At 38.1% G+C, this 21572-nt stretch overlaps 1 pseudogene; it reads left to right on the forward strand.

Annotated features, from left to right (window-relative positions):
* Positions 1-1257: 1257 nt before the first annotated feature.
* LOC106489925 (macrophage mannose receptor 1-like) overlaps positions 1258-21572 on the forward strand; it is a 35670-nt pseudogene continuing 15355 nt past the window's right edge.

Genomic DNA, 21572 nt, shown 5'->3' on the forward strand with positions numbered 1-21572 from the left:
CTTGGTGTCCACCAGCACTCCCAGGTCCTTCTCTGCAGAGCTGCTCTCCAGCAGGTCAACCCCCAACCTGTACTGGTGCATGGGGTTATTCCTCCCTAGGTGCAGGACCCTGCACTTGCCTTTGTTGAACTTCATGAGGTTCCTCTCTGCCCACCTCTCCAGCCTGTCCAGGTCTCTCTGAATGGCAGCACAGCCCTCTGGTGTATCAGCCACTCCTCCCAGTTTGGTATCGTCGACAGACTTGCTGAGGGTGCACTCTGTCCCTTCATCCAGGTCATTGATGAAGTTGAACAAGACTGGACCCACTACTGACCCCTGGGGGACACCACTAGCTACAGGCCTCCAACTAGACTCTGTGCCGCTGATCACAACTCTCTGAGCTCTGCCATTCAGCCAGTTCTCAATCCACCTCACTGTCCACTCATCCAGCCCACACTTCCTGAGCTTGTCTATGAGGATGTTATGGGAGACAGTGTCAAAAGCCTTGCTGAAGTCAAGGTAGACAACATCCACTGCTCTCCCCTCATCTACCCAGCCAGTCCTTCCATCACAGAAGGCTATCAGATTGGTTAGGCATGATTTCCCCTTGGTGAAGCCATGCTGACTACTCCTGATCACCTTCTTTTCCTCCACATGCTTGGAGATGGCCTCCAGGATGAGCTGCTCCATCACCTTTCCAGGGATGGAGGTGAGGCTGACTGGCCTGTAGTTCCCTGGGTCCTCCTTCTTGCCCTTTTTGAAGACTGGGGTGACATTGGCTTTCTTCCAGTCCTCAGGCACCTCTCCTGTTCTCCATGACCTTTCAAAGATGATGGAGAGTGGCTTAGCAATGACATCTGCCAGCTCCCTCAGCACTCGTGGGTGCATCCCATCAGGGCCCATGGATTTGTGAGTGTCAAGTTTGCTTAAATGATCTCTAACCCAATCCTATGAGTTCCCCTGATGCTTCTTCAGGGGTGATAGCAGCAAAGTATTGAAATATAACCTGTGTCACCTGCCTTTTTCAGGCAGCACAGTTTGCCCTCAGTTAAGTCATTCATTTCCAAAGGCAAAATTTGTGCTGTGTGGTCCTGTTATTTCAAAACATGACATGTGACAGAATATTTCCTTATTTAACACTCAGAGTTTTCTATCCAACCATCCAGTGTTTGAAAATGAGGAGGACGAGTCACTGTCCTCTCTTCTGAGGGTCTTTTTTGACAGCAACTCTCACCACTCACCTTTTGGCAAAAGGAAGCAAAGAATGAAGCATTTACAATGACACCTTCCAGGCTCTTGCTTGTCCTTTCTCTTGTTCGTGGTGCTTTGCAGCTGGCAGGTAAGTGCCTCCTGCTTCTCTCCTGTAAAGCTGTGCATGAAACCACTTCTGTATCTCATGACATTTGACATGGCTTTATGATTCTGTGGCGATGCCTGACTATATATTATTAGTTTGGGACATAGAGATGGGGAATCTCCTAAAGGAAGGCAACAGGCAGGAGCAGGATCTAGCAGAAGAGAGAAATGGATAGAGAAGGAAGCAAAGACTGAATTCTTAATGATTTTATTCATATAGATTTATAGTGGCGTTATTATTTCAAAAAACCCCAGAACATCAGAACTAACAAAATCATAAGATACATTTAAATTTTTTTTTTTTTTTTTTACTTCTGTGTTCTGATTTTTGAGCTGTTGGTGTCTGGGTTATGGTTAGCAAAATCAGGCAGGAAAATCTCAGGGGTGGTAAAATACCGAATTATTTGAAGGATGTTAAGATGTTCACAGATGATGGTTGTGCAATCCAGAGAGGCTCAGTGCTTACAAAACGGATTATTTTCATTCTGTTCATATTGTTTTGAACAGATGCTGAATTCATTGGTGCTGATCAGGTGGATGAAGTAAACTTTGTGTGAAATAAAGTTGGATTAAGTATGGAAAAGTTATTGTAGAATTGCACTGACAATATTATTGCTATCTCTTTAGCTGCACTTCTGCTGTAGATGTAAAATAGATGTCCTTTGAAGACCTGTATGTTTAAGGGTAAATCCTTTCAGCTTTGTAATTACTGAGTAGAACTGTTTATTATGGATTGTCTCAGTGCTTCTGCTTTTTTTAGCTGCTCATGGTATCACTGCAGGGACAGAATAGTTAATTTCTGTGTACTGTGTATTACTGACTAAATTGATTTCAACTTTTTTTCAGGCTCTCTATGAAACTTCTTGGGTTTTTTTTTTCTACATTTGTATTATATATGACATCCAGTGCTGACATCCATAAAAACGTGTGGGGGACCAAAATAGATTAGGAATCCCACAAGCTTTAGAGGGAAATAGAACCAGGTGGGTCACAAAGAACACTATAAAGTGGCAGAGCAAATTCGTATGCATGGCTCACTTTTGCCACTCATAAACTTTTAGGACTGAAATTAGCTCAGCTGCTTCTATTTTACATTGCAATCAATTTTGCAAACCTAATCAAAGAAACTAAGTGGAGTTCTAGGGACTCAGTTGCTGTTACAGGTGGACCTTCTGACTTCCATAGGCCTTTCCAAGCGGTGGTCAAATGTCGCTATTATCCAGTACTTGTTTCTTTCTCAGACTCTGCATTTTGTTTCCCAGTGTCATACCTAGTTTTACATCACTATGGTTCTTAGTAGATGCTGCAGGCCTTGTAGGTCAGCAAGGCCAAGGAGCCCAGGGTACCCTCTATGAGGTTCAGCATTCTTCTCCCAGATTTATATAGTGAAAAGGAAGGGAAATCTGGATTTTGGAGGGGGAAGGCAAGTGGCTTAGCAAAGATGACTGTGACCCACCAGGAGACCTGTAAGATCTTGCAGGGTCAGAAAAATTTGCAGAGTTCAGAGGTCTACAAGGTCATGCATCTGAGGACACATAGGAAATGGGGTAATGATCATAACAGTGAGGTTGAGGGAGTTCACATGACTAATATAAATCAATCCAGCAAGCTGTGCTTAGCTCTGTTGATGCTGCTGACTGCCACTAATCTACAGTATGGTGACACATAATAATGCACATATCCTATTGCCTACCTGATTGTTTTTTAATTGATAAAATTGAAATTGTACTTGACTCTATTCAAAAACATCATGTTTGTATCTGACTCCTATTCATTTATGTAAAAGGGAAGTAGAATCATGTCTCTGATGTCCACTATACATATATTACATATCAACAATATACTTTGCATTATTTTGTTCCACAGACAATGAAATATTTCTAATTTACAATAAAGCAAAGAAGCTCTGCCTTCAGGCTTCTGTTGCACAGTCAGAACTGCTACTTGCCATCAAGACAATGAATCACAAAAATTCAGGTGGGTCACCGATCACCAACTTATGAGTGTGAAACTGAACCTATGCTTGGGCGTGCTTTCAAAGGAAGATCAGGCTGCGATCACCCTGTATCCATGTAACCAGACAAGTGAGCTCCAGTGGTGGGACTGCAGAAATGAAAGCCTTCTTGCAATCCAAGGAGAAGATTTGTTTTTCAGTCCGGGCAATAGAGAATATAATGTTATGCTAAAGAAGGGGTTGAGAACAAAGAATAATTGGAAAATCTATGGAACTACGGATGTTTTATGTTCCCATGGATATGAAGGTACAATTATGAAAACTGATTCTTTCATCTGTTGCACTATTTTTTTGTGAGGGTTACAGTGTTTTAAGTCTTTGAATATTCTAATTCTTTCAGTGACCATCAGACTTTTGAAAATTGGGATGCTGAGGGAGTTAGTCTTGAATTTGCTTTCATATTTATAGCTGTCATAAGTACTCGCTAAAGTAACTGTTGCTTGCCATGCTATGTCAGTACATTGTTAATAGTATAAATAACGAGAACTATTGTATACAGCAACATAGGGACAAAATTACATCCTCAGGTAAGAGGAACAATGTGGGTGAGCTGGGAGAGGGCTGGAAGTAACACCATAGGTGGAGGAAGTGTGGTTTTTCTATTCAGCAGTTGAGGATGACCACAGCATAATTATTATTAGAGGTGCAGCTACCCTTTGTGATTAGCTGAAGTCTGATTGTTTCAAAAGGCTTTCTCACATCCAAAACAAATGTTCTGAAAACTATCCTTCAGGATATTTGCAGTATTAATCCTTCAGCCTTACCTATGGAAGCTGCTCCACTATATGTGAAATACTTAAATGGTCACTGCAATAAAGATGCAGAGAAGGGTTGTCCAACCTGATGTTTACTTTTTTTCAACAAGCAGGACATCTAAATATTAGTTCCTTCTATTGCACATATTACATAAATTGTAAAATTGTTTTAAATAGTAGTATCTTAAGGTAGAGCTGTGGGGCTTTATTAACAGTTTCTGAAATCATCTTGGTTAGAACAAAAATCTGGTTGTAGACCTCAGCTATGAAATATTACTTTACATCATAATAACACTGCTCTACAAAATACTACAGCAACTTAAGTTTGAAAAGCCATTGAAATGAGTTTTGCTAGGGTAATGAGAGAGGTAACGTGGAAGGCACTTTGAAGTGCAATTCACTCATTAACACAGACTTCACATTTTTCACAGTTTACATGAATTATTATTATTTTCCATGCTGTCTTTATAATTTTCTCTTCTTAGAGACCTTTACATTGCTAGGAAATGCTTTTGGGGCACCTCGTGTATTCCCTTTCATGTACAATAAGCAGTGGTACTCTGAGTGCACAGACGCTGGCAGGTCAGATGACTGGCTCTGGTGTGGAACAACTGCAGACTATGACACAGACCAGCGATATAGATTTTGCCCACTAAAGGGTAAGTTCTCTGTTCTCACACAGATTCCCTCAATGTGCTATTGGCAAACCAGCACTAGTAGACTATCAGTATCATTATAACAAAGCATCATTTACAAGGTGCAATTTTGCTATCTGATGTATTGCCACATCTGGCAGTGTTCTACACAAGGCAGTAATGCAACATGTTTCAGAAGGATGTGGAGAAAAACGTGATTAGAATAAAATAGCATGCAATTCCCACTAATCGTGGTGGTGTTGCTGAGCAGCACAATAATTTTGAGTTGTTCACTGTTTCCCAAAAAGGATGTGTGCTGTCACCATTGTACAACCCTTTTCTGAGAGACTCCCATTGGGATGTATGTGGGCACAAAAATGAGTGCTATAGGCAGCTTAATGATGAGGTTAACATTTCAGACTGCATGAATCCCATGTGGATCTTTTTTTTTTTTTTTTTGCTTAAAATGGAATGTGTTCTTTCATCTGTCCTATTAAGCCCTCTTGACATCATTTGGAAAGCAGCCTTTCCATCCCTCCAGACGACTGCCTCCCACCCCAGCATTTCTCTACTACTTCAAACACTTTCTGGAAATTGTCTTCCTTTCCTGTGGTCATTTCCCTCTCCATGTCCCTTGATGGCCTTATTCCTGGCAGGTGAGCTTTGCTTTCAAGGTGTTGAAGACTCTTCCTGACATTTCTCAGTTCTCCCCCATCTTCCTTCTCATCGCTCTAGTTCAACATTACATCTTTTATTATTGAAATGCTTTGTTACTCCAGTTGATTCATAATGTGTTTTTGGCATGATTCAAATCCATAGTCAAAAGCTTTCCAGGTTCTTACAAAGATACCTAGGACACTGAGCCTGCATAGCATGTGAAATAAGATCAGTGAACAATTTTCAAAGCTTCTGAAAGCCAGTCCCAGCTCTCAGCTCTTCTTTTAATTCAGCTTCATACTGGCTTTTGTGAATAATCAAATACCTGATTCAGTTTTGTATCACGTTTTATTGAACATACATAGATCTACAGCAGATCAAAGGAAAAAAAAGATAATCTAAAGGAGTGAAATGTGACCTAGTAACATTGCAGTGCCCAGACTCTGAAGCTGCATGACAGACACATTCAGAAACACTTTGCAGCGGGGATTTATCTAAGAACTGTTTGATGCTAAATTCCATTCTAGAAATGATTCTCACAGCCCTCAGTGGGAACTGCTGTCCAGAAAGAGGAGATGTTGTGTATGTTTTCATAGATTTCACCTAGGATTTCTGCTGAAGCACTCCATTCAATATATTTTTCTATGCAATCACTTGCCTTGTAGAGCTGTAGTAATTCCTGAATTATGTATCTTCATATCTTCACTCAACAGGAAGCAATATTTGCCACATATACTTGTGAATTTATGGGCTTTAACTTTATACTTTCCCATGCTGCTCATAACATTTTCAGTTCAGTTCAGTTCAGCTGCTCTGGAAAGAGCAGCACAGTGACATTTAATGAGAATGTCATGTATAACGAGAACCTGTAACTCATTTTTCTCTGACCTAGTTACTGTTACCACAAAAATAATTATTTTCCCCACAGATGAAGACACCACTTGGACTACAGATCTTTTAATAAATGTCCATTATCAGATAAACTTGGAATCAGGTCTCACATGGCATCAAGCAAGGAAAAGCTGACGGCAACAAAATGCAGAATTACTAAGTATCACTGACATTCATGAACAAATATACCTTAAAGGTGAGGAAGTAAGCCAAATCCTGACTAACATCCAGGATCTTTTCAGTGTATCATCACAGCTAGGACTAGCTGATACGATTTTGGCTAAAGTCTATGTGCCTAAATATGAAGAAGCAAAATCTATTAAGATGTTGAAAATTCATATCAAAATCACTGACAAGTTTAAACAAAAATTCAGTGAAAGTACTGCAACATTCTCTAAGTGTAACATTCTAACTTTGTGTTTAGAAAAATTATTTTATTTTGAAGTTCAGTAGCTTTTTTAAAGAGAAAAATATTTTCTGAAAATTAAATGAAAATTTCACTATTGGCTAAAAACAACCTTTAAAACAAATTGAAAATAAGACAAAAGAGATATTTTGTGACAAAATAAAGATATGTTTTCTGTCAAATGCAATTTGACATCTGATTTTTTCAGTTATTTGATGAACTGAAAAATACCAGTTATTCTTAGATTCCCAAATTATGGCTTTACCTATCCATGTATATTTGGAGGAAAGCAGGTCCTTGTTATTTTAATGATGAATCTGACTTCTAAGAGCTTTAGTATGAGCATTTGTGCTTACACTGTGCAGATATTTCCCCTAGAATAATTCCAGTGCTGCTAAAGAATTTAGGCTATTCTACAACATTACTTCCATCCTGAATTTGCTCTGTGATATCTCACCTGTGCTCATTTTGCAATAGATGACATGAAGACTAAGAGGGATTTTTCTGTTTGTGTTCTACATTAATCAAAGCTTTGGCATATATCAATTTATCAGCTATCTCAGTGTCTAAAGATATTTGTAGTATTTTATTTAAGAAGAATTACAGCAAACTTCCTAGAGACATTAATAGTGACTATTGCTTATAAAAAAGTGATTCATAGAATTACTTATTTTCTTTTGGTTACTTAGCGTTAACAGAAAGTACAGATTCTGCACTGTGGATTGGATTTAACAGACTAGATTTGAGGAGTGGATGGGAATGGATTGGAGGCAGTCCTTTCCGATATTTAAACTGGGCTCCAGGTAGCTATGACTTTCTTTGATTCTCTGTTTCTGAAGACAAAGTATACATACCTTAAATACAGGTTTGAATTCTATTATCAGATTATCTGGATATGACTGGAAGTAGGACTTTAGCATTAAGCCACCAAAACAGTACGTATTTTAGCTATTCTTGGGAGCTGTATTAATATAAACCAGAAACTCTCTGTATTGCAAAAATATTTTATCTTTGAAAGCAAAATTATCCTTCACATAGATATACTGTCTTCTATTTCTGGCCTATAGCAACATAAGCAATATTAAAAGTCAGAAGAATGAATGGGTTACACTTTCATGTCCACTTAAATGACACTATATTTACATGCAGATATGCCCACTACTGGAGATCTCAGTTCTTGCAGAAGCTGGGAAAGACATGGTCTTTGGGGTTGTCAATTCAGCCAGGAATGATTTCTCCTGCCCGTTTCAGAGTTCAGAGCGCTATTTGGTGTTCAGGAGAGTTCACTGTTTTTTTGTACCTTTTGTACCTTTCCCAAAGGAAGTCCCTCTCCAGAACCTGGAAAAATTTGTGCAGTTTTGAATCCTGAAACAAAAGCTAAATGGCAAAACTGGGAATGTGATCAGAAACTTGGCTACATTTGTAAAAGAAGAAACTTCACCTTGGTTCCCTCAGGTGTGTTCATACATGCTGGTATTTAAAAATAAACCTGCTATCTGAATTGTATGGCATTCCAGTTGACAAAGATGAGAAAGATAACTTCATTAGAACTAAAAACTATTTTCAGTCAGGATTTTCATAGAGCACATGCACTTCTTTTTATCTGGTTTGCTTTTTACAACTATTGCACCCTTTGTAGACTGGCTCTTCAGTCCCACAACACACAGAATGAAACAGGTAAAAGGAAAAGAACAGAAAACGTGTCCTGTCCGTCAGTGTTCCTGATAGCCAAGGCTCTCCGTTGCAGTACTAAGCATAAAAAGGGAGAACAAACTAGGAAATTATTTTCAGAAGAGGGAAGGAAGTAAAAATAACAAAAAGTAAAGAAAGAAAGATTGACATATTGCAAAGATAAGGACATTTTAAGTGAGTAACTATTTCCCTGTTGATGTTTCCCTGTCTGTAGATCTAGTTCTAAATAGACCTGGATGTTTCTTGCTCTATTAATATACTTTTTTATTTTAAGACTTCTTAAGCATTCCGTGTTAGCTGCAGATAACTTCTGATGTTCAGTCAAATGACAAATAGGCACTAAAGTAATACAGAAGCTGTTGAGATTAATACGTTAATGTATTTATTAAAGCAGCTTGAACGTATAAAAACCTTACAAGTTGTATTAAATAATATCTCTATTTGAAGGTCTTCATTTTACAAATTAGAAACACCAGCTTTGGAATCGTGTTTATGTTTAATGCATTTTGTATCCATTGTCTCATTGTAATGAGAATTTCCAAAGAAAATTCTTAGTCTTAGAGCTTTTGCACAGAATGAGTGAGAATATCATCAGCGTCATTTCCTTAGCATTGCATTTGAAATCCTCTGAAACACTGACATTTATTTCTAGGTGACTTTGGGCCTATCAGTTGCCCAGATGGATGGGTACCATACGTAGATCACTGTTACAAGATCTTCAGGGAAACCAAAGCATGGAAAGAAGCTTTGACCTCCTGTCAAAAGGAAGAGAGTCACTTGGCCAGTATCCATAACCTTGAAGAGCACAGCTTCATAGTGTCTTGGCTTTGGTACAGTGAGTATTTCCAGAGGGCCTTCTGCCTACATGTCCACATGCATGAAGTACCAGTTAGCTGGTAGAATTTAGATAAATTTAGATATAACAATTCTATGAATATGAAAGATTGCAGCTAAAGAAACACAAGGACCCAAAGGTTCGTCAGTGTTAGGATGGTGCAGCACTTTCTGTTTCAAAGCTGACACCTCCTCGTGGGCTGCAACTTGCAGACTTACTCTGCAGTTTTGAGATGTACTTTGCCTTGTATGAGTGCAGGAGAATGTCAGTCATCCCGGTAAGAAACTATCTCAGCAAAAGGATTTTGAAATATTGCCTCTGCTTTGAAAGAGCGCTTTTTATGGAAAATAACACAGTTGGATGGCTTTCTGTGCACACTGGGAACTTACTGTGTGGCTCTAAATCATTCCCTGTGTCTTTCTGTCACCCAGCACCCAGATCAGCAAGTTCATGGATCTCTGCAAAAGTGATGGAAGAAACCTATTAAAGAAAAGTTTAGCTCTTTACTCTGGCAAATCACCAAATGGGTGCGATCAGCAAAGCTAGCCAAGGTGATTTACAGGCAGCCAGCTCTGAAATTGCTTGGGCTTTCTGAAGAGCCGTACTCAGGTTACTGGATCTTAGCTGTTACCTTGATCTGACTGTATCCTTTCTAATATCCCTGACAGAAATGTGAGGAGTCTGCAGACACGTTGCTACTTTTTTGGCCCTCTTAACTGTTCTACATTTTTTATGGTTAGAGGTAGTAAAAGCAGTAATTAAATACAAAAAAGTGAAAGATGGTCAAGACAGAAAAAATTTCTTTCTTCAGCAAGAGTAATTTATCTAATTAGTGTCCAACCATCCTCACAAGCAGTTCCCACCAGGAGATACTTTTTGTTTCTTATAATTTTTGGTTCTGGTCTCATATCCTAGTTCAGTGTTTGCTGAGGAAATTGTGAATATCCTTCCAGTTTTTTAATTTTTATCTCTTATCTCTCTATTACATATCTCTTTCTGTCTGTCTGTCTGTCTTTCTGTCTTTTTCTGTCTTTCTGTTTGCCTGTTTTGTCTTCTTGTCTTTCTTGTCTTTCTTGTCTGTCTGTCTGTCTGTCTGTCTTTTTCATTTTGGTTGATTTCTTTTCAGTAAGAATACCTAAAATCAGAGAATCATACCATGATTTAGGCTGGAAGGGACCCCAGTGTTCATCTAGTCCAGCCCCTGCTCAAAGCAGGGCCAGCTTCAAAGTTAGATCAGGTTGATGAGGACCTTCTGCCACTGAGTTTTGGATAGTATTGGAATTTCTGTTTTAACTCTTTACCTACGGAAATGATCTAGGGCTTGAAAGTTGGGCTTAGGGTGTTTCTTAGCTTTTCTCATTTTGCTGAAAGAAATTTAAAACATTCACATCCCAGGTTAGATAAAACAGTATTTTAAAATCTGACCACAGAACCTAAAAGCATACTCTTCACACACTTCTATCGTATCACCATTGTGTATTACCATTAGGCTGGTAATTTTCCCACTGCTATGAGGAAGAGAAGTAAAATTTTTTGATTCAGTACAAGGACTATACTACAACCTAAGTTTCCAACACATACTGTCTTTATTCTAATATGTGGGTGAAAATTTTATCTTATAAAAGAACCATGTAGCCCACTAAATAAGTCTATGCTCATAAATTTATGAATAGGATTATATGTTCTAGAGCTTGAGGTTGCTGGGAAAAGGATTCAATGACATGAGAGGTCTTTTTTAGTTCTATGTTTCCATGTTTTAGAGCCAACAGATAAGTTATGGATTGGACTGAATGATCATAAGGTTCAAATGTATTTTGAATGGAGTGACAGTACTCCTGTGACGTACACAAAATGGCAGCTGGGAGAGCCATCCAGCACAAACAACAGGCCAGAGGATTGTGTACTTATCAAGGGGCAGGTAAAATTATTCAATATATGTTTGACTTTAATGTTGAAATTAACTTCTTAAAAAAATAAAATAAAAGCCCACTATTTCAGCAGCTAGTTAGGGCCTGAAAAGGGGATATGAAGACACAGAATGAGACTCAATTATCAGCTTTCTTTCTTTTTTTTTTTTCTAAAAAGAATGCATTACTGCATTACTGGTGAAATTTTCTCTTTAAATTCAGCTAAAAGTTACCACTGAACTTTCTGGGACTACGAAGAAGGTCTCTGAATGTACTTTGGGTATAAACTCCTAATTTAACAACCATTTTCTTCTGGTGGCAATGGTGGCACATAGGGATCCCTGCTATCCCTTTTGCGCCTGCTCATTGACACTCCTGCTCTGCCCCTTCACTGCATGGCACAACTGGTGCTGTGATGGCCCTGTAAAACCCAGCTGGGACCAGCTTCAGCTGTAAAGAAGCCTGGAAACTCTGCACCCTCATCTCCTCTCAACACTCCTAGGAGTAGCTGTACTACCGTCAGCCACCCTGTCATTTCACTGAATGTGAGGAGACGTATTTTTATTATCAGCTAGGGGGATTGTATAAGGAAAAAAAAATTCTGTTTCAAAAATTGAAGGAGAAAGAAAATGAAGTTTTCTTAAAACTATCCCTCTTATCTCATTGCTATTTCTTTCTTTTTCCTGCCACATAGGATGGCTACTGGGCAGACTATGCCTGTGAGAAAAAAGTTGGTTATATTTGTAAAAGAAAACCTATATCACAAACAGCTGGAGAAAAGGAAGGCACTGATGCAGGTTGCAAAAAAGTAAGTATTCAAGAATGGAACATTAATTTTCCAGATCAAATAGAGACTTTTTCTGAGAATCATCTAGAATTATTTGGAGGTCAAGTTATTAAATTTTATCATCAAATTTCTCCTTCTCTCAGTTATTTTAAGCTTTATTAAGACATTTATTATGACATTTACAGAAACTGCTTAGAACAAATCTGTAATTTTACTGCAAAGACTTGCTAATTCATGAATATTCATGATGATTGTACCTCATTCATTTCTAAATTGTATAGCTCACTTAACACATGGTATCACAATTATTTAAAACTCATGTGGAGATCTTACAATCATGTTACAGGGTTGGAGAAGATATGGATCCTACTGCTATTTTATTGGACATGTATGAGCAACATTTTTAGAAGCAAACAAAACCTGTGAAGGGGAAGAAGGTTACTTAGCCACAGTTGAAAGTAGATATGACAATGAATTTTCCTTGGCTTTTAAATAGGTAAAGGTTGCATGTTCTAAAATACTCTTGAATTACTTCTACATTCTAACACAGTGTCAAATAGCAAATTATCTAAATTACAGATAAGTTGAACAAAAAAAGTATCCTTTTTGTTTGATGATTTGTATAGAGTCAGAATTCCATTGCAAGGTCCTTTCCCCTGATCTGAAACAAAAACACAAAAAAGCCTCCGTCATCCATTCTGCCATGGAAAAGGAGAAAGAGATTCCTCATCAGATTAGATAAATACAATCTGGATAAATGATTCTGTTTTCACTTATGCTTATTATGACCCTTTTTACAGATATGAACAAGCTTATTTGACTAGTCTTGTTGGGCTGAGGCCTGAGAAGTATTTCTGGCTCGGTCTTTCTGAAGTGGAGGACCAAGGCACCAAGGTGGGCCAATGGTGAAGCCACCTCCTTCGCACACTGGGATGCAGCAATGCCTGGTAAGTACCAGGACAGTGCGCGGTGGGTGCTCCGAGCCTGCTGTCCTTATTTGGTTTGTATAAGTGATGTTCCCTGAATTTCATTTTTTAGCCTTTCAACATATTTTTTTCAGGAACTGACAGTTCTCAGAACTCATCTTTGAATTTCAAAGGGACAACTTGAATTTCGGTTTTATATTAGGACTTCGATATACTTACCCCATCAGATTAACCTTTTGGCTTGTCTTCACAAAGAGAATCATAATAAGAATATGAGCAATAAAACTTTTCTAAACACATCAAGAAAAGAAAGTCTGCCAGGGAGTCTGCAGTGCTAGAGGATGACCAGAGTGCAAAGGGCACACTTGGAGATCAGTCTGTAACAGTGAAGGAAAATTAATTTTTTCAGCTGTGTTGACTGAGGAAGGAACTGGGCTTTTTATGCTGGAAACCTTCTTTGCAGGGGTCTGATCACAGAGTTTGTTTCAAGCAGAAATACCAGGAGAATAGATTGTGGAAAAAATAGAGGAGTTGAAGAGCAACAAGTTGTCAGGACTAAGCAAAGCTGTGAAGGAATCCAAGAGCTATAAAGGTTTCATTAAGTAACCTATTAGCCTTAATGTGTAACTACCTGTTGAAAACTGTCTTGACAGCTAAGAGCTGAAAGAAGGCAAATTTGGTGTCAACATTTAATTTGGTGCCATCCAGGGAGATGTGGGGAAATACAGAAAATTAAGTCATGGCTAGATTGGTTGAAACTGTAATAAAGAATAGATAAAGAAGATATATTGGGGAAGATATATAAAATTGTTTTTGTAAAGGGAGGTCATGCCCACAAATCTCTTGGAGTTCCCTGCAGGAGCCAACAAGCATATGGATAAGTAAAATCTAGTTAGTGTGGTCTATCTTAATTATCAAAAGCCTTTCAACAAGTTCCATCAGGCTTTAAAGAAACTAATCTGCTTTGACACAAGAAAGCTCTTAACAAGAATATAAAATTTGGTTAAAGATAGGGAATGCAAGTTAGGAATTAATGGCTAGTTTTTATGGGGGAAGAGTACTCACCATTCGAGTCCCATAATGATCTGGGCCAAAAGCCATGCTGTTCAACATATTTATAGACAATCTGGAAAAGGCTGTGAACAGTGAGGTGACAAAAATTTTCCAGTGATACTAAATTATTTCTGGTAGTGAAGATGTGTCTGTGAGAAATTGCAGGAGGATCTTGGGAGAATGATTGACTGAGAATGTTCAGTAAATGGCAGGGGAAATTTGATGCAGATGAAGTGTTGCTCATAGGAACAAACAACATTGAATTGACATATAAAATAATGGGCTCATAGCTGATCATTTCATTTCAGGAGTGAATTCTTGGCACTACAGTGGACAGTTCCATGTAAACATTGTGTCAGTGCTCAACAGGAGTTAAAAAGTAAATCAAATGTTAAACTAATTAGGAAATGAAGAAAGAACATAACTGTGCCATTGGATAAGTGTGTGTGTGCGTGTGTGTGTGTGTGACTGCATCTTGTGTGGGGTATGCAGCTCTGGTTCCCTCTGAAAGAATAAAGAAGAATTGAAGAGATTCGGAGAAGGAGAAAAAGAGTAATCAAATGTATGGTACAGCTTCTATAAAAGGAAAGGTTAAGTACGCTAAGATTTTTTGACTTGGAAAAGAGACAACAGTTTTAGGCGAGGGAGGTCTGCAAAATCATGAACAGCATGGAAAAGATAAGTATGAGCTGATTGTTCACAATCTCATTGTGCAAAAGAAACACAGGTGACTGAGTGAAGGTAGCAAGATTCGCAATATATAAAAGCAGATTTCACGCATCTTCATACAACATGTAGTTAAAGTATGGAGTTCCTTGCCATAGCATAGTGTGCGTATTTAAAGTTTACACATATTCAGGGAAAGAATGGACTAGCTCAAAAAAGGGAAACCTACCGAGGGTCCTTAAACACTTAGAAACCAGTTCTAGTCAGGAGGCTGCTGAACCACGAATGGTTGAAGACTAGGAAATACTCAGAAGAAGACAGCGTATGAGTTCATGAGAATATCATTTGAAAATCTGTTGCTTTCAGTTTCATATGTGGGTAGAATTTTCTGTTCATTCTCCTGGGGAAATTCATACTTATTCAAATTCTTTAGTGTTTCCTTGTTAAAGCAACATCACAGGATGTGCTTTATCACATCTGTGTTGATGCTTGTATACCTGCCCTGCATATGCACTGAAGGTTTGATTATGATTTATATGAAAAGCACTAGTGACTGAGGAAATGTTGCCTCAAGTGGTGTAAAGCAGACTTAATGTAAGTGGGAATGAAGTTCTCACTTGTAAACACAGGTTTTCACTATAACAAAATAAGATCTACTTTATATCCATAAAATTTGTTACGAAGGAAACCAAAAATAAAAAAGAAGGATCCCAAACAGCTTGTGACCTCCTCAAACAGAAACTACTAGTCTTCAGCTGTGTGAAAAACATCTAAAATATAATTCTACTATTGAAGTGTCATTGTACTGCAAGAAGGGAAGGGGCACTGTCCAAAGTTTGTAAGTAATTTAGACTCTATAAAATACCCAGCCTGCTTTTTTTTCTTATACAGGAAGGAAGCCAGGATGTGTTGCCATGAGAACTGGACCTGCAGCTGGATTATGGGATGTTCTTGACTGTGAGACAAAGCAAAAATTTATCTGTAAACAGTGGGCAAAGGGTGCAACATCCCCACCTATGCCAACTACAGCTCTCGTCCCCACACGTCCTGAAGGCTGGATATCAAACACCCACAGTAGTTCCTGCTTTAAAGTAAGTACATAAACAGTTAAAGGGGGGGGAAGGCTTTGTAGTGCTTCATTTGAAATTAAAAAAAAGAGAGAAAAAGGAAGGGACTTGTTCATTTTGCAATATCTGAGATTGAAATATAGTAAAAAAAAAGAAAAGAAAAGAAAAGAAATTGCCAGGAATTATTTGTGAGAGGTGAGAATCTAAAGAAGAAAGATGAGATTGAAGGACTTGACACAGTGGATGGGAGAAGGAGACAGAAAGGAAAATTAAGAAGTTTGTGTGAGGGGATAAAATAAATTGGAGCAGAAAATGGAAAAAGAAGAATATAAATATGCAGTCCCTGGAATGACATGAAGAAAAAAAAAAACAAAGATGAAACAATATTTTCAAAGAGAGTGATGTCAAAATGCTGCATTAAATAGCAGAAGCATCAAAGCTTGGCTGTTAGCATGGTTCTTTATATCAGATGTGATCACTAGGTTGTGCAAAGATCCCATATTTAGCTGAGATGCTGTGTGAAAGTTCAGGGAATGAAGTAGAGGAACAGTGAAGTCTGCCACAAGCAGGACAAAGCCTAAGGTTACACACAGAATCACACACAGAATGGTTGAGGTTGGAAAGGACCTCTGGAGATCATCTAGTCCAACACCCCTGCTCAAGCAGGGTCACCTAGAGCACGTTGCACAGGATCACGTCCAGGCAGGTTTTGAATATCTCCAGAGAAGGAGACTCCACAACCTCTCTGGGCAACCTGTTCCAGTGCTCTGTCACCCTCACAGTGAAGAAGTTTTTCCTCATGTTCAGATGGAACTGTCTGTGTTTCAGTTTCAGGTTTCAGGTCGGACCTTTCTACATTCCCACAAAATAACAGATAACACCTCAAATTAAAGGTTAATTAAACCAATGTTTATGAAGCACATGAAGCACACTCAGTTATGAGGGCATATGAAGGGACTTTGAACAAGAAGTGCAGGTAATGTGCAAAGATTGATTTGGGATCATACAGAATAAAAAGGTGCTAAATAAATGTGAGATGTTAATATTTTCCATCATGTTATTTGCATTACGGAGTTCTTGTCTTTTTATTATGTTAATTTTTTCATTTCTTTCAAACTCACCTGGAACAATATTTATTTGGGCTCTGTCTTCCCCATCTTTTTATTCCTTCCCCCATCTTTTTATTTCTTTCCAGCCTTGATCAAACTTGTGCTCATTCTCTGTTAAATTACCAAACTGTTAAGACAATCCATTGCAAATGTGAAGAGAGGCATGTGAATCACCATGAGATCATTCTTTTGCCTGTATCTTCAGACTCCTCTTATGACATCTTGTCTCTCACCCATAACCATTATCCTTTCCCTCCCTTTGGAGGGCTGTCCTGGGTCCTCCTCCAGATAAAACAAGTTAAAGCTGGTTGTATTCCCACATAACAATTCCTCTGCTTTGTCACCCCTATGGTAACTAGCTAGACCATTCTGTAAGTGTAAAAATGTTATGAGCAGTTAATGGTAATCCATGTTATTTCTCCTATGGACTATTACTTGGATTTTATGAAACCTCATTTATACATAAGAGAGATTATGTTTCTTTATTTTATGAAAACATGCAGAATATATTTTCAAGTATTTTCTCTCTAGTGTTTTCACAGAGCAAATATTAAAAAGAAATCATGGTTTGAAGCTCGACATTTTTGTAGAAAAATAGGAGGGGATTTGGCTACCATTAATAGTCATGAGGAGAAACAGCTAGTGAAAAAAGCAATACGGTAAGTATCTGTTCTGTGTTTATCTTAGTAGATTTAAGAGATATTTAATATGAAGTATTATAAATGCTCTTAGATGATTTCTGAAACATATGGATTCCTTAAAGGCAGAAATACTCTGGGTTACTTTGAAATTTTATCTAATGATAAATATTTTTAACTGTTTCACAAAAAAAGGATTGATTATATCCAGGAGCTTCATATGCCAGTGTCATGATTAATCGATATCATTTAGGAAGACATGAAATTGCTGCAGTGGTATTTTTAGTAGGGTAGAAAATATGGCCAATGTATTTACTTTTGACTCACCTTTAAGTAGTCAATGCTTGAACCATTTTCAAAGGCAAGAGCCTCTCTTAATCTGTGAAGGCATTTCCTTTCCTAAGAAAACAGAACATTGCCAGTGCACAGTCAGCAATGGCACAATGTCAGTTGTTCTTACAGCTCCTTTATGGCGTTGATTATCTTATATAATCTTGCTTCCTTAACCCCCAATTACTAATACATTTTTAAAGACATCTGTTACATTTCTAAGTTAGTACAATAGTCTTTCCACAGTTCATGATCCAGAGCCAAAGCTTTGCAATTGGGTGCACTGCCAATGATGTGTTGCATCTGCACATTCAAACTGGGGATCCTAGCAGGTGTAAGCACTTGCAAAGTCCAGTGAAAGCTGCCAGACTACATCAAACAGGCAGGTGAGGTGGGTAAGAGGGAGATAAGCATTAGATATTTCTATGAAGAGCTTTTACATCTGCACAGACTTCACCCAAAGCTAACTCGAGTCAAACGGGATAATTATTACAGCTTCACTGTGCTTTAGAATGTGCTCTACCACATTTAATGATATATTTCTAGATGTCATTTGCATTGATGTTTACACACTGCTCTGTCTTGTAATTCATGTTAGTGGCACTTGCTGTACCTTTGAAAAGATTTGGCTTGGTATGTTTTCCTTGAATCCAGATGAAGGATTTGCCTGGAGTGATGGTTTTCCAGTGAGTATTTTAATTTTTAAATCAAGTTTGTTTGCTCAAGATGTTTTGGGGCTTGTACATGTGCTTTTTGATTTCTTTTACTGTTCTCCTCTTCAAAGACAACACTAGTCCTGCAAGCATTTACATGGCTGTTAACCTTTACTATCATGAGTAAAACAACATCAATACATTTGAACTCATGGAAATCATCTGCAGCTCACCATCACTTAGTTTGGATCTGTATCTGTAGCTTTCTGCACACCGCTCCAGCATATTTTCTTTTCCAAGAATATAATATGAACACACAAGAATATAAAACTTGGTCATATCAGATCTTGTATGCTGTCTTTGACAGTGGCCAGAAACATCTTAAGAAGTAAGCATACAGCAAGTCTATAAGATACTTTCCTAGTATAGCCCTGTGGCCCCCCCACCCCAGTAAATGATGGCTCAGATTCTTACAGAACCAGAGGTCTGATCTTTATACTTAATGTATTTTTTCTATGAATGTATCCAGTCACGTCTTGAACCCATGTAAATATCCACAAATGTGTGAAATGTTCCTGCAATTTATTACCCTGCATTTACTCCCACGCTCTGTTTCCTATTTCTTAAGCCATGAAAGGCCTTTTCCTCTTATCCTGTAGTACATTAGTTTCCTTAAAACTTTCTGGAGGGAGATCTTATCTTTTTGAAAATCCTAGTGGATTATATCAAATAGATCTCCCTTATCACATGCATGCTAGTTCCTTCAGAGGTAACCCCATTAGATTTATAAGACATGACTTCCCTTGCAAAAGCCATGCTGACTTTTTCATTTGACGTAGTTCCCCTTTTTGAAGCTTAGGGAATGGAAGCTGTGAATGTGGAATGGATGCGCCATATGGTCACAGCCACCGGATGGCTTCTTGACGGTATCATTTTGAACCAGGTCACAGTCAATTAAATGAACCTTACCTTGTTGATGCAGGAGCAGCATGAGGGGTGAAATTCTTAGCGACATGAAGAAGTCCATTAGAAACAGTCCGTTTGCCTGTTCCTATTCTGACTGCCACTGGGGTCTAAGGCGTGAACAAGAGCAAAAGCCCTCCATGGCAAGTGAGCCTGATTCCCTGACCATTGACATCATTGCTCCACTATAAAATTTCTTACGCTTTTGGTTTTCCCTGTATTTTCACCTCTTTTTAGTGAGAATTTCTCAAGCAAATCCAGTTTGTTCTTGTTTGCCAGTGGTGAATGTAACTGCTGAAACTGTCATTGAGATGAAAAGAGAAACAAAGATGATTTCTTCCATAGGTTTGGTACACAAAATGGGACAATAGTCCAAGAGATTCAGGAGGAGACAAATCCTGTGGCTTATTCGGTGGCGGATATCTTTCTGGTAAATGGTTTATTTGGCATTGTGAAGCACAGCATGACTGGATTTGTCAAATAAAAAAAGATAATTCATTCCTTTGAAGTAGGAAGCTTAAATAAAATAGAATTTTAAGTAGTTGTTTTCTAATGAGTAACAGGAAAAAGATACAAAATTTTGAAAGCTATACTTTTTGCAAGTGCAGGCAAAAAGAACTAGAGAACATAATGTGGGCCAGGATTTTTCAGTGTTAGATGATGAAATTAAATAAATGTATTTTTTCATGTAAATTAGGTTTATAAATAATCTGTGTGTTTTCCAGGGCCTCACAGATTGTAAACTTTTGTATAGTAAGAAGCTTTACTTTGTGTGCTTTTGTCATAGGAAGCACAAGCTGTGTATTCCTTACAATACTAGTATTTATACCTACATGGATAGGGCTAAAAAAAAAAAAAGAATAAAAAGAAAAAAAGTTTCAGAAAAAGTGTACACCAAATATATTTTCGCCTTGAGATTTGACTGGATTTACTATAAATTATCAGCAGTCAAAAGGAGTTAGAGGAGGTGGTGGGAGATGGAGAGAAGCAGAAGGTTTTGCTTTGCCTTCCAGCCCACTTATTGATGCACCATAGCCCTGTCGGCCCCCCTGGAAAGGTACTGAGGAGTCAGCTAGCTTGGGTATGTCTCTTGTTAAGCAGCCCAGACAGCCACTAACAGGAGGCATGGAGAGCTGCACAGCCATGGGACACCACCTTTTCTGCCTGAAATCCACCAAAGCTTTGGAGAGTATTAAAACATTTGTGTGGGATATTTTGGTTCTACCAGATCAGATGTTTTTCCAAAGGAAAATAGTTCTAATAGAAAATTTTCTACTGCCTCTAGACATTGTTATAATGGTCTGATCAGGAAATCATTTCATACAAGAAAAGTTTCCAGGCTCACTGCTGTTTTCATATGTTAGGCAGTTGTTGCCTAGGCTCGTCACAGCTATGGTGGTATGGTTAAGAACATATCTCATTTTGCTTATGAATATTTGGAACTGAGAGGTTTTTTTGATGGAGTTGAAGTAAACTTAATGGAAACTTTATCTTTCTTGATAAGATCATGATCTACCCCTTTGGAGGGTTATGATCTGTTTACAGCTGCATCAGTGAAAGAGCTGTAAAACCAAAGCTAAAAATGTTTTAATTAACTCTACTGTTGCTTGCAGAATCTCAGAGCAATTTTCCTTTACATTGCTCTGTGCAGGAATGTAATCCAGGCAAAGCCATGACTTTGCTGGCATGAAATACAGCTTATGATACAAATATAAATGAGCATGCATATTTCATGTGTAGCTGAAGTACATGGAAAAATGCACTTCTTTTCTAAGCAATAGCAAAGAGTGCAGAATTCTACTCTAGCTGTTTCTCAATCAGTTTTTTGCAGGCAATCATAAGTTATGTAATACATTTCAGAAGCACATCACAAATTCTGTTCTCTTCTGTTTTGCAGGAATGCCTCTAAAGTCTGAACCAAGTGACACATACGGTAGGTTTTTGCATATTCATCTTGTTCATTATTTTTTATTAAAATTGTTTTTCTAAAACAAATTTTTATGTTCTACAGATGAAGAATTTAAGGCTATCTTATTTATCTTCCAGAATATAAAACCACTGCAGATGGATGAGTCAAATATGAAGATAAGCTATACTACATCAGCAAAGACTGTGTGTCCATGGAAAAAGCCCAAGAGTTTTGCAGGAAGAATTTTGCAGATCTGGCAGTTGTTAACAGTAATAGTGAGAGGATGTTCCTAAGGACAACTCTAAAAGAAAATGTAAGAATCAATATAAACTGACAGCCTAAAA

The sequence above is a fragment of the Apteryx mantelli genome, chromosome 2 (genome assembly GCF_036417845.1).
Source record: "Apteryx mantelli isolate bAptMan1 chromosome 2, bAptMan1.hap1, whole genome shotgun sequence".
NCBI classification, from domain to species: Eukaryota; Metazoa; Chordata; class Aves; order Apterygiformes; family Apterygidae; genus Apteryx; species Apteryx mantelli.